The sequence below is a fragment of the Physeter macrocephalus genome, chromosome 3 (assembly GCF_002837175.3).
Source record: "Physeter macrocephalus isolate SW-GA chromosome 3, ASM283717v5, whole genome shotgun sequence".
NCBI lineage: Eukaryota > Metazoa > Chordata > Mammalia > Artiodactyla > Physeteridae > Physeter > Physeter macrocephalus.
Window position 1 is genome coordinate 17,875,207 of NC_041216.1, and position 10,755 is coordinate 17,885,961.

The window sequence follows — 10,755 nt, forward strand, 5'->3', positions numbered from 1 at the left end:
CTGGTCTCTGTCAGCACTGATGAGCCCAAGGAGATGACAGTCCCAGAGTGGAGCCCCCCAGGTGTCAGAACTGCATAGTTCCTCGCTGGGTTTGTCACCACGACCCTCACCCCCAGCCCCCCAACCAAGTAACTAACTCTACAGGATTGAGCCTCACTTTCTGGATGCCAGGAAGAAGCAGCCAAAGGAGGGGGCTGTCTGCCTAGGTCAGAATCCACCAGCCTCCAGGTCCAGAAGAGAAGGGGTGGTGGAGTGACCGTGGAGGCCTGTCACCCCATTTCGTTCCCTCTTGATTTCTGCAATTCCACGGTGCCTGCTGCACGGCCCTGATTTTACTCCGGCATATACTTGGACCATCTGCCTGGGCCCCGCGTGTGCAAGTGAGAATGCTGGCCTCGGTTGCTCCAGGGCAAGTGGGCATGTTTGGGGGCAGGGGGTGTGGGGAGGTGTGCTGGGGAAGGCTTGATGCAAAGAGGCAAGGGTAGAGCTCAAATCCGATTGTCTTTTCTACAATATTCTCCACCTGCTAAAGACTAGGCCCTGCCCCTTCTCCTGGCTGCTGCGTTCCCACCCTCCAGCGCTGCATACACCAAGTTAAAACCCCCTTCCGTCTCCCCAGGAGATTCCGTTTCTCTCCACGATTTCCTAGGCTTAGTGACGTTTTTGCTCTATTGTTACTCTGGTGTTGATTTGAGGACGAGGGGCCGGGAGCCATATGTCTTCCCTCACTTTCTAGGGATGGTATGTGCAGCACCCTCACCCGCACTGTATCACCAGCCGGAGCACAGAGGCTTCAGAAGAAAAACAGCAAACTGACTCGAGATAGCACTGGAGTCAGCGACATTAGAACAGATAGACCAAGAATTTTTAATTAACATTAGAAACATACGAAAGAAATAAGGAACGATATTAGCAACATAAGACAGAATAAGAAAGTGTTAAACAATAAAAGAACGATGTGGAAATATGAAATATGGTTTAATATGAAAACCAGCCTTATCATCCGTTCCAGCCCCAACCTTTGCATGCACCTCACAGCTCACTATTCTCCAAAAAAAGACTTTCATGGCTGCCAGACCTTCGCATGGGCTGTTCCCTCTGATTAGTCTGCCTTCCCTACACTTCTGCTGGAAAAATTCTGGTACATCCTCGAGACTCCTTCCCTGAAGGCCTCACACAGTCATTGTGATACTCAGTGATGGCATGGGGTTCAAGAGTTAGGAAACCAGGGTGCTTGTCCTATTCTTCAACTAACTGACTGTGTGACTTTGGGAAAGTCACACTACCTCTCTGGACCTGAGGCTCCTGCTGGGAAAAATATGAGAATGCTGGGTTAGATTAGTCCTAGAGCCCCTTTCAGCTCTGACAAGCTGGTACAGTGGTTAAGAATGAAGGTTCTGGACTTAATCGCTATGTTTCAAGCCTCATTTACTAACCTAGCATAATGGTTAAGAGCTTATACTTTGGGGTTGGACAATTTGGGTTCATAATCCCAACTCTGTCACTTGCCAGCTGTGTGACCATAGGCAAGTTACTGAGCCTCCCTGTGCTTTTTTTTCCCCTCTTCTGTAAAATAATGTTGATATTAAGGGTGCCTACCTCCGAGTGTAGGAGCACAATGAATGCAGCTGTTGCTGTGCTGGTGGTGGTTGTTCACCATTATACAGACTTCTCCATTCCATTCAACAAAATCTTGATGTTTGTCTGCCAGGCTCTATCTAAATGCTTTTTAAAATTCTACCAAATTTTATCGCTTAACAGATACTCTCTTTTGCTTTTTATCTTTTTTTTTTTTGGCTGTGTTGGGTCTCTGTTGCTGCGCGCGGGCTTTCTCTAGTTGTGGCGAGCTGGGGCTACTCTTCGTTGCAGTGAGGGCTTCTCATTGCGGTGGCTTCTCTTTGTCGTGGAGCACGGGCTCTAGGCATGCGGGCTTCAGTAGTTGTGGCACTCAGGCTCAGTAGTTGTGGCTCGTGGACTCTAGAGAGCAGGCTCAGTAGTTGTGGCGCACGGGCTTAGTTGCTCCGTGGCATGTGGGATCTTCCCGGAACAGGGATCAAACCCGTGTGCCCTGCATTGGCAGGCGGATTCTTAACCACTGCGCCACCAAGGAAGTCCCTGCATTTTATCTTTAAAACAACCCTGCAGAATGAGCATCTGTAACCCTGTTTTACGGATAAGGATCCTGCGGCCCCAAACATAAAGTCACTTTCAAAGCTACACAGCCAGGACTTAACCCGATATCCAGCGCCTCCATGGTCAAGGTCTTTCCACTATGCCACAGTGTTCAGAAAGATTAGTCTGGGGTTTGGGGAGATTACTGAACAAATCCAGATGGAAAAGCTTGGTGAGAAATTCCCCCTCCTCGTTACACATGTACGCCAGCTGTCTGCCCGCCTAGGCTGTCCACAAGATGTATTTTGTAGGTTTCATGCAAATGCAGATTTAATGATGGGCCAGAAGTTCATTGAGGAGGCAGAACAAGGGTGGGTTGGACGATTAGCATCTCATGTGACCTGGGATAGAGAGCCAAAGGGGCTCTGGGAAAGAGAGCAGTGGTCTTGGAGGACACGGAGTCAGCAAAGAGGAGGACTGAGATTCAGCAAGCCCAGAGCTGAAGCTGAAGAGCGTGGCCTGTGGAAGCAGATGTAGGTCTTGCTAAGAGGCAGTTCCAGAGGGTGGCACTAGGGCTGACTCCAGCCCCGCCCTGTACTCTTGAAGGTCCGGATATGTGGCTTTACCTCTCAGAGGCTGCAAAAGGGCTGCTAGTACCATTTGGTAGGGGAGAGGGTACGTGGCAGAGCAGCAGTAGCCCTGCACCAGAGTCTCAGCTCCACAGCTGATTAGATTGGCATGTGTAGACTCGATTTAATCCTGAAGCCTCAGTTTCCTTATTTGCAGTTTGGGAATCACATTCTTGCCTGTGTGGGGTTATTGCAAGCCTCCAGTGAGATGACTTCGTGGTGAGACCTTCTCTGATCTCTCTATTTAAAACTGCAAATACCACCTCTCCCCCCCGCCTTCTATTTCTCCATCTCACTTACCACTACCTGGCATCCTATTGATTTTACTTACTTTCTACCAAAGTAGAAATACTTTCTACCAAAGTAGAAAGTACTTTCTACCAAAGTAGAAAGTTTGTTTCTGCTCACCCCACCAGCAGGGATTTGAGCACCTAGAACAGCCCCTGGCATATAGTAGGTGCCCAATAAACAGAGGTCGAATGAATGTTGGTTGAATAACATATAGGGAAGACCCTAGGGGATAGGGGGTGTTGAGGCCGTGTCAGCTGGATCTTAGAGATGCAGGACAGAGACACGAGAGAGGCCAGGACAGCTCACTTGGGGTGCCAAGCGCTGCCCATGAAAGCATCTGGGGCCTGGATTTTAAGGTTGTGGCTGGTCCCTCTATGGCCACAGCCTGTAGGAGGTGAGTTCTTTAGGAGATTAAAGCTGGATGGGCCTGAGTACTGGGGCTTCTCATGGAGCCAAGACTCTGGGGGCAAACAGGAAGCCCATGATACTTGGCTTCCCTGCTTTCTTTAGTTTTTTAAACCATTCTGATTGCCCCTAAGTGGAACAGACTACCTCAAAGAAATGTCAGTCCCAGTGCCATCCCTGCCACCCCAAAGGCTAGAAGAAAAAGCATTGGATTTGGAGGCAGGCAGATCCGGGGTTATGGCCTAGCCCTGCCCCTCTTTACCAGAGGGATGTTCGGCAAATCACTGCACCTCTCTGAGTCTCTGTTTCCTCCTCTGTGAAATGGGTGTAGCAGTTTCCCCCCTGTATGCCAGCCTCCTAGGGCTTTGTGTAAAATATAGTAAAAATGTGTGTTGTGACCAATCATCACTAGACTGAAGGGCCTAGAAGGCAGAAGTTGTACCTGCGGCCCTTAGTGCAGGGCCAGCCACACAGTAGACACTTGGAAACTGGTGGTCAAAGAGTTGTTAAACTCAACTGACAACAACCTTGGAAGGGAAGGGTCTGAGTCCTGCACACAGTAGGGCTTTTAGGCAAATCCTGCCCAAGGACCTCCTACAATTCTACAAGTTTATAGATTCCAAGAAGAAAACCAAGCTTGTATTGGTTGGCCTCATTTTACCGTGCACTCGAAACTTATTGACCCATCTTTAGCTTGTATGCAAGATTTTTCCTTTGGTAGAAACAACTAGATGAGTGACATGATGTGGTTGCTTACAATGTAAGGGGCTGAGAAAAACAGGCTGAACTGGAATTCTGAGGTCAGACTCTGTGTTCCAAGTAACAGAAAATCCAAGGTAAGCAATATGGGGAATTAATTAGCTCATGTAACTTGGATGTTCAGAATCAGTCTTCAGGTGTGGCTGCATCCAGGGGCTCAAGCATCATCATCAAAGACTCAGATTCTCTGCATCTCTCTACTCCACCTTCTGAGAGCTTGCCTTATCTTCAGGCTGCACACAGTGCCCCTCCCCATTGCCCCACTCCCTCACAACACACCATCCAGGTGGAGAGAGTCTTGAGCTGAAGCCAGTCAGGACCCACCTGGAACCGCTGGAGGTTAGGATCGTTCCTACCCAAACCAGCTGGCTGGAAAAGGGAGAGTCACTTCCAAAGGAAACTTTATGGTATCGTTAGGAAAGGGGAATGGATTCTGGGTGGCCAAAAATTATAGTACGTATCTACTACAGTCATCAGAAGGGGAAACAACAGAAAGCCATAGAAACATCTGCATAGCACTTTACAGTTTGCAAAGTTCCTTCCCTCCTAAGAAGCCAATATTGGGAGCAGAATGGCACTTATTATCACTGTTTTGCAGATGAGAAAACAGCCCTTGAGTAACTGGCCAGGACTCTGACTTGTAACCCTGAGCTGCCCCCACCCATCTCAGCCTCTTTGTGTAAAATTATAAACCCAGAGGGGCTGACCTGCGGGGGAGGGAGCCAGTGTGACTGAAGCCCCTCCCTTTACGGAGGGAGCGCCCGTTCCAGACATGAGAGGTCCCCAGGAAGCTGCAATCACGTGAAAGCCCAGGAGGAGCTGCTCTGGGGGCGGAGGGAACAGCCTGACGGGAGGACTGGTCACGGGGCTGGGCACACACACAATGGGAGCCCGGCCTCGCTCACTGCCAGGACGCCGGCATGCGCGCGCATACACATGCACACAAACTCACAGACGCACACTGCCACACAGGCAGAGGGAGGTCACGTGACACACTGACGCGGGGCTCCCTGTACCGGGGGTGGCCGAGGCATCGGGGTCTGCTGCCCATAATGGTGACCGTGATGGAAGTTGTCCTGGCATGTGACTGAGATGGGGGAGCCAGCACACTGAATATGGAGCCAGACAGGCCTGGCCTGCATCCCAGCTCTCCCACATGGTTGCTGTGTGACCCCGCACTTCCCTCCCCCCTTATGAGCCTCAGTCTTCTCTTCTGACCCAGGCTGATAATTCCCACATGACTGGTTTCTTAGAAGGCTGAACAAAAAGCTCCCAGTACATAATAGGTGCTTCATTCATTATGAGTTTCTCCTTTTCCCCCTTCATAGTGTCCTGTTAATAGCTGTGTGACCCTGGCCAAGTTACTTAACGTCTCTGTGCAGTGGGAGCAATGTTAGCACCTACCACATGGTGTTGTGAGGAGTAGATGAAGGAATGCCTGGAAAGCACTTAGAACAGTGCCTGGCACACTCGTTATCACCTTTACTACTAGCTAACATTTATTTTGAGTGTTTAATATGGGCCAAGCCCTGGGCCTTGATCTCATTGTTTATTGTACAGTTATCCTTCTTATAATAGCACAGTGATATAGGCACTCTCTGTGATTATCCCCATTGGACCCGTGAGAAAACTGAGGCCCAGAAAGGGGACGTGATGTGCCCAAAGTCACAAAGCCAGTAAGCAATCTGGGGGCTCTGCTCAGCTGTGCGCCCTTGGGTGAGACCCTCACCTCTGTGGGTCCATATTTCCTGCTTGGAGGTTGGGGTGCATCCCTGCCCTGTACCTCCCAGGGTCACCATGGATATCAAATGTAATAGTGCCAGGAGCCTCCACCAGCTGGAAGGTTCTCTGGGAATATGAGGAGTGCTATTACCATAAGCCCAGGGCAGTGACACCTGTCTCTGGGAACATCCGTGTACTCCCTGTTCTGACGCAAGCTGGGCATTCGAGAAACCGGGCACTTGCCACCCAGGGATACTGCTTGTGTTGGCCGCCACTCAGAAGGTTACAAGTTCATGGCCTATTTCCCTGAAGTCCAGAGCCGCCTCAGCCTCTTCTTACAGGGCCTGTGTGGGGCTGTCTATGGAATGGAGGTTTCATCTCCTAGGGGAAGGCTGCCAGAGCACGTGGGGTGTCGGGGGCAGGGAGGGGGAAGAGCCGTGGTGGTCCAGGGTCCTGCAGGAGGACCAGCTGAAGTAGGGGATTCTGGGGGAGGAGGGCTGTGTCTAGGGTCACTGGCCTGCCCAGGGGTGGAGCCAGGTCTCCAGCCGAGGTCTTCCCCACCCCGCCCCCCGTCTCTGCTGCACACCCCAGGTCGTCCCCTCTGCAGGGCAGGCCACCTGTGATCAAGGACTTGGACTCAGTCAGTCCTTGGCCACTCTCATGCTGTGTGACCTGGGGCAAGTCACCTCACCTCTCTTCCATAAAGTGGGGATAAGAAGCCCTCCCTCAGGGGGCTGTGATGCACATACAATAAAATGACATTTGGGAAGAGTGTATAAGTCAAATGGTAGATGTGTGCATTCCATTCATCTACAAACATATAATGTACATATTGCAGATAGAACAAATGTGGTTTGTTTTCAGTCTTACTGACTGCTTTAGGAGTTTATACTTGGCCCTGGGAGACAGAAACATCTACAGGTGAGGCTGAATTCTGGCTTGGTCACTTACTGGCTGTGTGACCTTGAGCAAGCACAATCTCTCTGTGCTTCTGTTTTGTTACCTGTACAATGGGTATAATAATAGTGCCTACCTAGTAGGTTGTTGTGGAGATTGAATGAGTTAATATAGGTAAAGTGTTTAGGACAATGTCTGGCACATAGTAAGTGCTATGAAGAGGTATGCTATTATTACTAAAAATACAATGACAAAGTATATAAAGTAAGGGTTTTTCTAGAGTAGTCTCAGTTTGAAATGTTCTTTTCAGTTGACAGAAATCACTGATTTCTGGAATTCCAAGACATTGGTATCCATGCTATGCCTCACAGACTGCCTTGTGCTTCTGGTAATAGCCTCCCAAATCTTAGCTAGTTAGTGGGGAGACTTATCCCTGCTGATGATTGCTGTGTGACCCTGGGCAGGTTGTATACCCTCTCTGTGCCTTCCTTTTCTTGTTGTCCCCTGTGAGAGTAAGGATGGGATGCCTATGTCTCCTGGTACCAGAGGGGCTCCCACTGCATGAGTGCTGAGTGAGGTGCCAGAGTGCAGGGAATGACAAACACCTCAGGGACACAGCACATGCTCCTTCCCCCCACACCACCGCTCAGCTCCCAGGCTTGGCTCAGAGCAAGGTGGCCTGGGACAGCACATGTTCTCTGCGTGGGATGGTGGGAGCCTGTGTGCCCTTGGAGCAGCCATCCCTGACACCCCTCTGCCCAGGCGCTCCAGCCCCCCCGGCACGGTGCCTCTGGGCCCTGCCATCTCCCTCCCCCGCCTCCCTGTTGCCAGCTCTCCTCCCACCAGATGAACCTTGACTGGCTTCAGTCCTCTGCCCACAGAGCCAGTCTGTGGCATCCAGACTGGCCAGGCACCCCAGGAAGCCACAGAAAAATCTTTAGCTCTGGAACCCAGACCCCTGAGGCTTCCGATTCCAGCTCTGCTGTGTGGCCTTGGGCGAGGGGCAGACCATCTGAGCTGCAAAGTCCTCACCTGTGAAATGGGCTGGCAAGAGACGTGTAAGTCAGGCGGGGATGCCAAGCGCTTGCTCTTGACCAGGCTGAACTCAGGGAGTGAAGCCCTTTGTGGTCGGTCCTGGCTGCCTCTCTGTCCTCTGTCACCAACTGTCGGCTCCTGCCTTTCTCCCCGACCTCTAAATACTTCATTCCTACCTCCTTGCCTTTGCACATTCAGGTTCTCCTGTAGGGAGTGCTGTTTCTCTCTCTGTTCATCTCAACCTTACCATCCTTCCAGCCTGGCTCTCCTCCCACCCACTCCATGGAACCTTCCTGGCTGACCCTAGGTGGTCTCTTTCTCTTTCTCCTTCAAGAGGAAGAGAAGGCATCAGGCCTCCTGGTGGGATGTTTGTCTGTGAGAGAGAGACAGGCAGACAGACAAATCTGGTCCTCTCAGGAAACACAGCGCCCCTTGAGTATAGGAACTGGAACCTCCACCCCCTAATTAACCCCTCCCCCAAGTGGAGGTGCACAGCAGCCAGGTAAGCTTTTTGGTTTCTAGAGCCTTAGAGCTAGAAAGACCTCGCGGGCCTTCCAGGTGGGCAGGTCTGTGATGAGCACAGGGGAAAATGGCTGCTGGCCGAGTGGGCAGAGGAGGGTCTGTCCCTTCTCAGCTCCAGCCCCTCACCTGCCCATCCTCCCCTCACTCCACCCTCCCCTGCCCGGTGATCATGGCTGCTGGGTGACATTCGTTGCCCACTTACTGTGTCCCAGGCCCCGTTTTAAGCCTTTCTGTGCATTAACTCATATAATCCTTACAAGGACCTTATGGATTTTATTCGTCTCCCACCTTGCAGATGAGAAACCTGAGGCCCCAGGGGTGGGGTCACAGGCCCTGAGCTACCCAGCTCAAGAGGGGCAGAGGCAGGATCTGAACCTGGAGCGCTGGCTCCAGAGCCTGCTTCCTGCTGCCAAGCTGCCTCTTTGGTCACTCACCATTGACCCGCCACCCTTCCACCCACCTACCCACATTCCTGCCCGGCCAGCGGCTGTGCACCCGGCTCTGCTAGCCGTGGGGCTGCCAACATCCACAGAGCAAGATCCCTGCTCTCTAGGAGCTCACCCCATGGTGAGGAGGCGACCACCCATGGTTCTCTGACTCTGATAAACGTGACCAAGGTCTTGAGCGGCCGGGTTTGGGGAGCTTGGGGAGGAACTGTAACTACTGCCTGGGCTGGGGCTGGGCTGCAGGGCAGCCCAGCAGAGCTGAGGTCCAGGGGGAAGGGTGATGGGAGGACTTTATCGGGTGGACAGCAGGGAACATTCCAGACCAGGGAACGCAGTGTGCAGAGGTGCTGAGGCTGGAGGTGCTCAGGGGGACAGCTGGCTTGTCATCACAGCCCTAAAGATGCAGTGGCTTGGCAGCAGGCAGGGCTGACGCCAGGCCTCCACAGGCACTCCCACGTCTGTTTTTTTGTCGAGATGGGGTGCTGTCTGCAGCGGCTGGAGGTCTGAGCCTTGCTCTATGCCAGCACCTGGCATACCGCCCTCTGGGGAAGTTCCTCCTTGGGTCTGACCTGCAGCCTACTCTGACCAGCACACTTCCTTCCAGAGCCCTTCACCCAGAGGCTGCTTTATGGCAGCCATAAATAACTTCCATCAGTGAATGAATAGAGTCCTGGCCAGCAAGGCTTGCCAGAGACGCTGGGCTTGGCTGAGAGAGCGGTTCTATGTTCCCTCTCTCTGACCCTGCAGGTGGGATGTTCCTGGGATGATCTTTAGTGGCAGTCCCTCCCCAAGCAGCTGCTGCAGCCCAGTTTGATGTTGCAGGACGCCCTCCAACTCCCCTCCCATTCCTCACGCCACCCCCCCCGAAGTACAAGGAACATTCAGCCCATCTCTTCAGCCACAACTCCTTGAAAGAGCCAAGAAGGCGCAGCTGACAGCCCAGAGGGCACTGGCTCCAAGCTGGTTCTGACTGTTCCCTGTATGTGTCCACGGGGAGTAGGAGCTGGGAGGCCTGGGGTAAGTCTTTCCTCTTCTTTAGGCCTTAGTCCTCCTCTCTGGGCAATGGGATAATGTCTAAGGCAATGCTTCCCAAACTAATCTGCTCATAGGATGACTTTCCAGGCCCTGCCCTGGGAGATTCTGACTGAGAAGTTCTGGGGGGAGGTGGGGCTGGGAATTAATTAGGGGCGAGGGGTTGTTCTGTCTCTTTAATCTCTTTTAAACTTTGAATACAGCCACATCATGACACCTTCTCCTTCTCAACACTCCCTTAAATCTCCTCAGACCTTTATCACACCTAACAATATGGGCAGGGTAGGGGTTATTAGCCCCTGGATGAATTTTTACATATATACACTTTTTTTTTTAAGTTTTTTTTTTTTTTAATTTTTCTTTATTTTCTTTCCTTCTTTAGGCTGTGTTGGGTCTTAGTTGCAGCACATGGGCTCTTCGTTGTGGCACACAGGCTTCTCTCTAGTTGTGGTGTGCGGGTATTCTCTCTCCCTAGTTGTGGTGCGTGGGCTCTCTCCTTGAGGCGCGAGAGCTCAATAGTTGTGGCACGTGGGATCTTAGTTCCTCAACCAGGGATTGAACCCGCATCCCCTGCATTGGGAGGTGGATTCTTAACCACTGGACCACCAGGGAAATCCCATACATATATACACTTTAAACTATAAACACCTCCCAGATCATTGTAAAGAATACTTCCATCACCCACCTCATACACTTCCTAGGCTATATACCTCCCTGGGTACCACTTAGGAATAGGACTTTTCCCACAATCACCCCAAGTGATTTTTTTTTTTTTTCTTTTGCGGTACGCGGGCCTCTCACTGTTGTGGCCTCTCCCGTTGCGGAGCACAGGCTCCGGACGCGCAGGCTCAGCAGCCATGGCTCACGGGCCCAGCCGCTCCACGGCACGTGGGATCTTCCCGGAC

At 51.8% G+C, this 10,755-nt stretch overlaps 1 long non-coding RNA gene across 1 annotated transcript in view; it reads left to right on the forward strand.

Moving 5' to 3' along the window:
• The first annotated feature begins 9,744 nt into the window (after positions 1-9,744).
• The window catches only part of LOC114484968 (uncharacterized), a 10,708-nt gene continuing 9,697 nt past the window's right edge, over positions 9,745-10,755 (forward strand). The window contains exon 1 of the long non-coding RNA XR_003678389.1: positions 9,745-9,835. This is a non-coding gene — a long non-coding RNA (uncharacterized lncRNA). The remainder of the gene's footprint in view (positions 9,836-10,755) is intronic.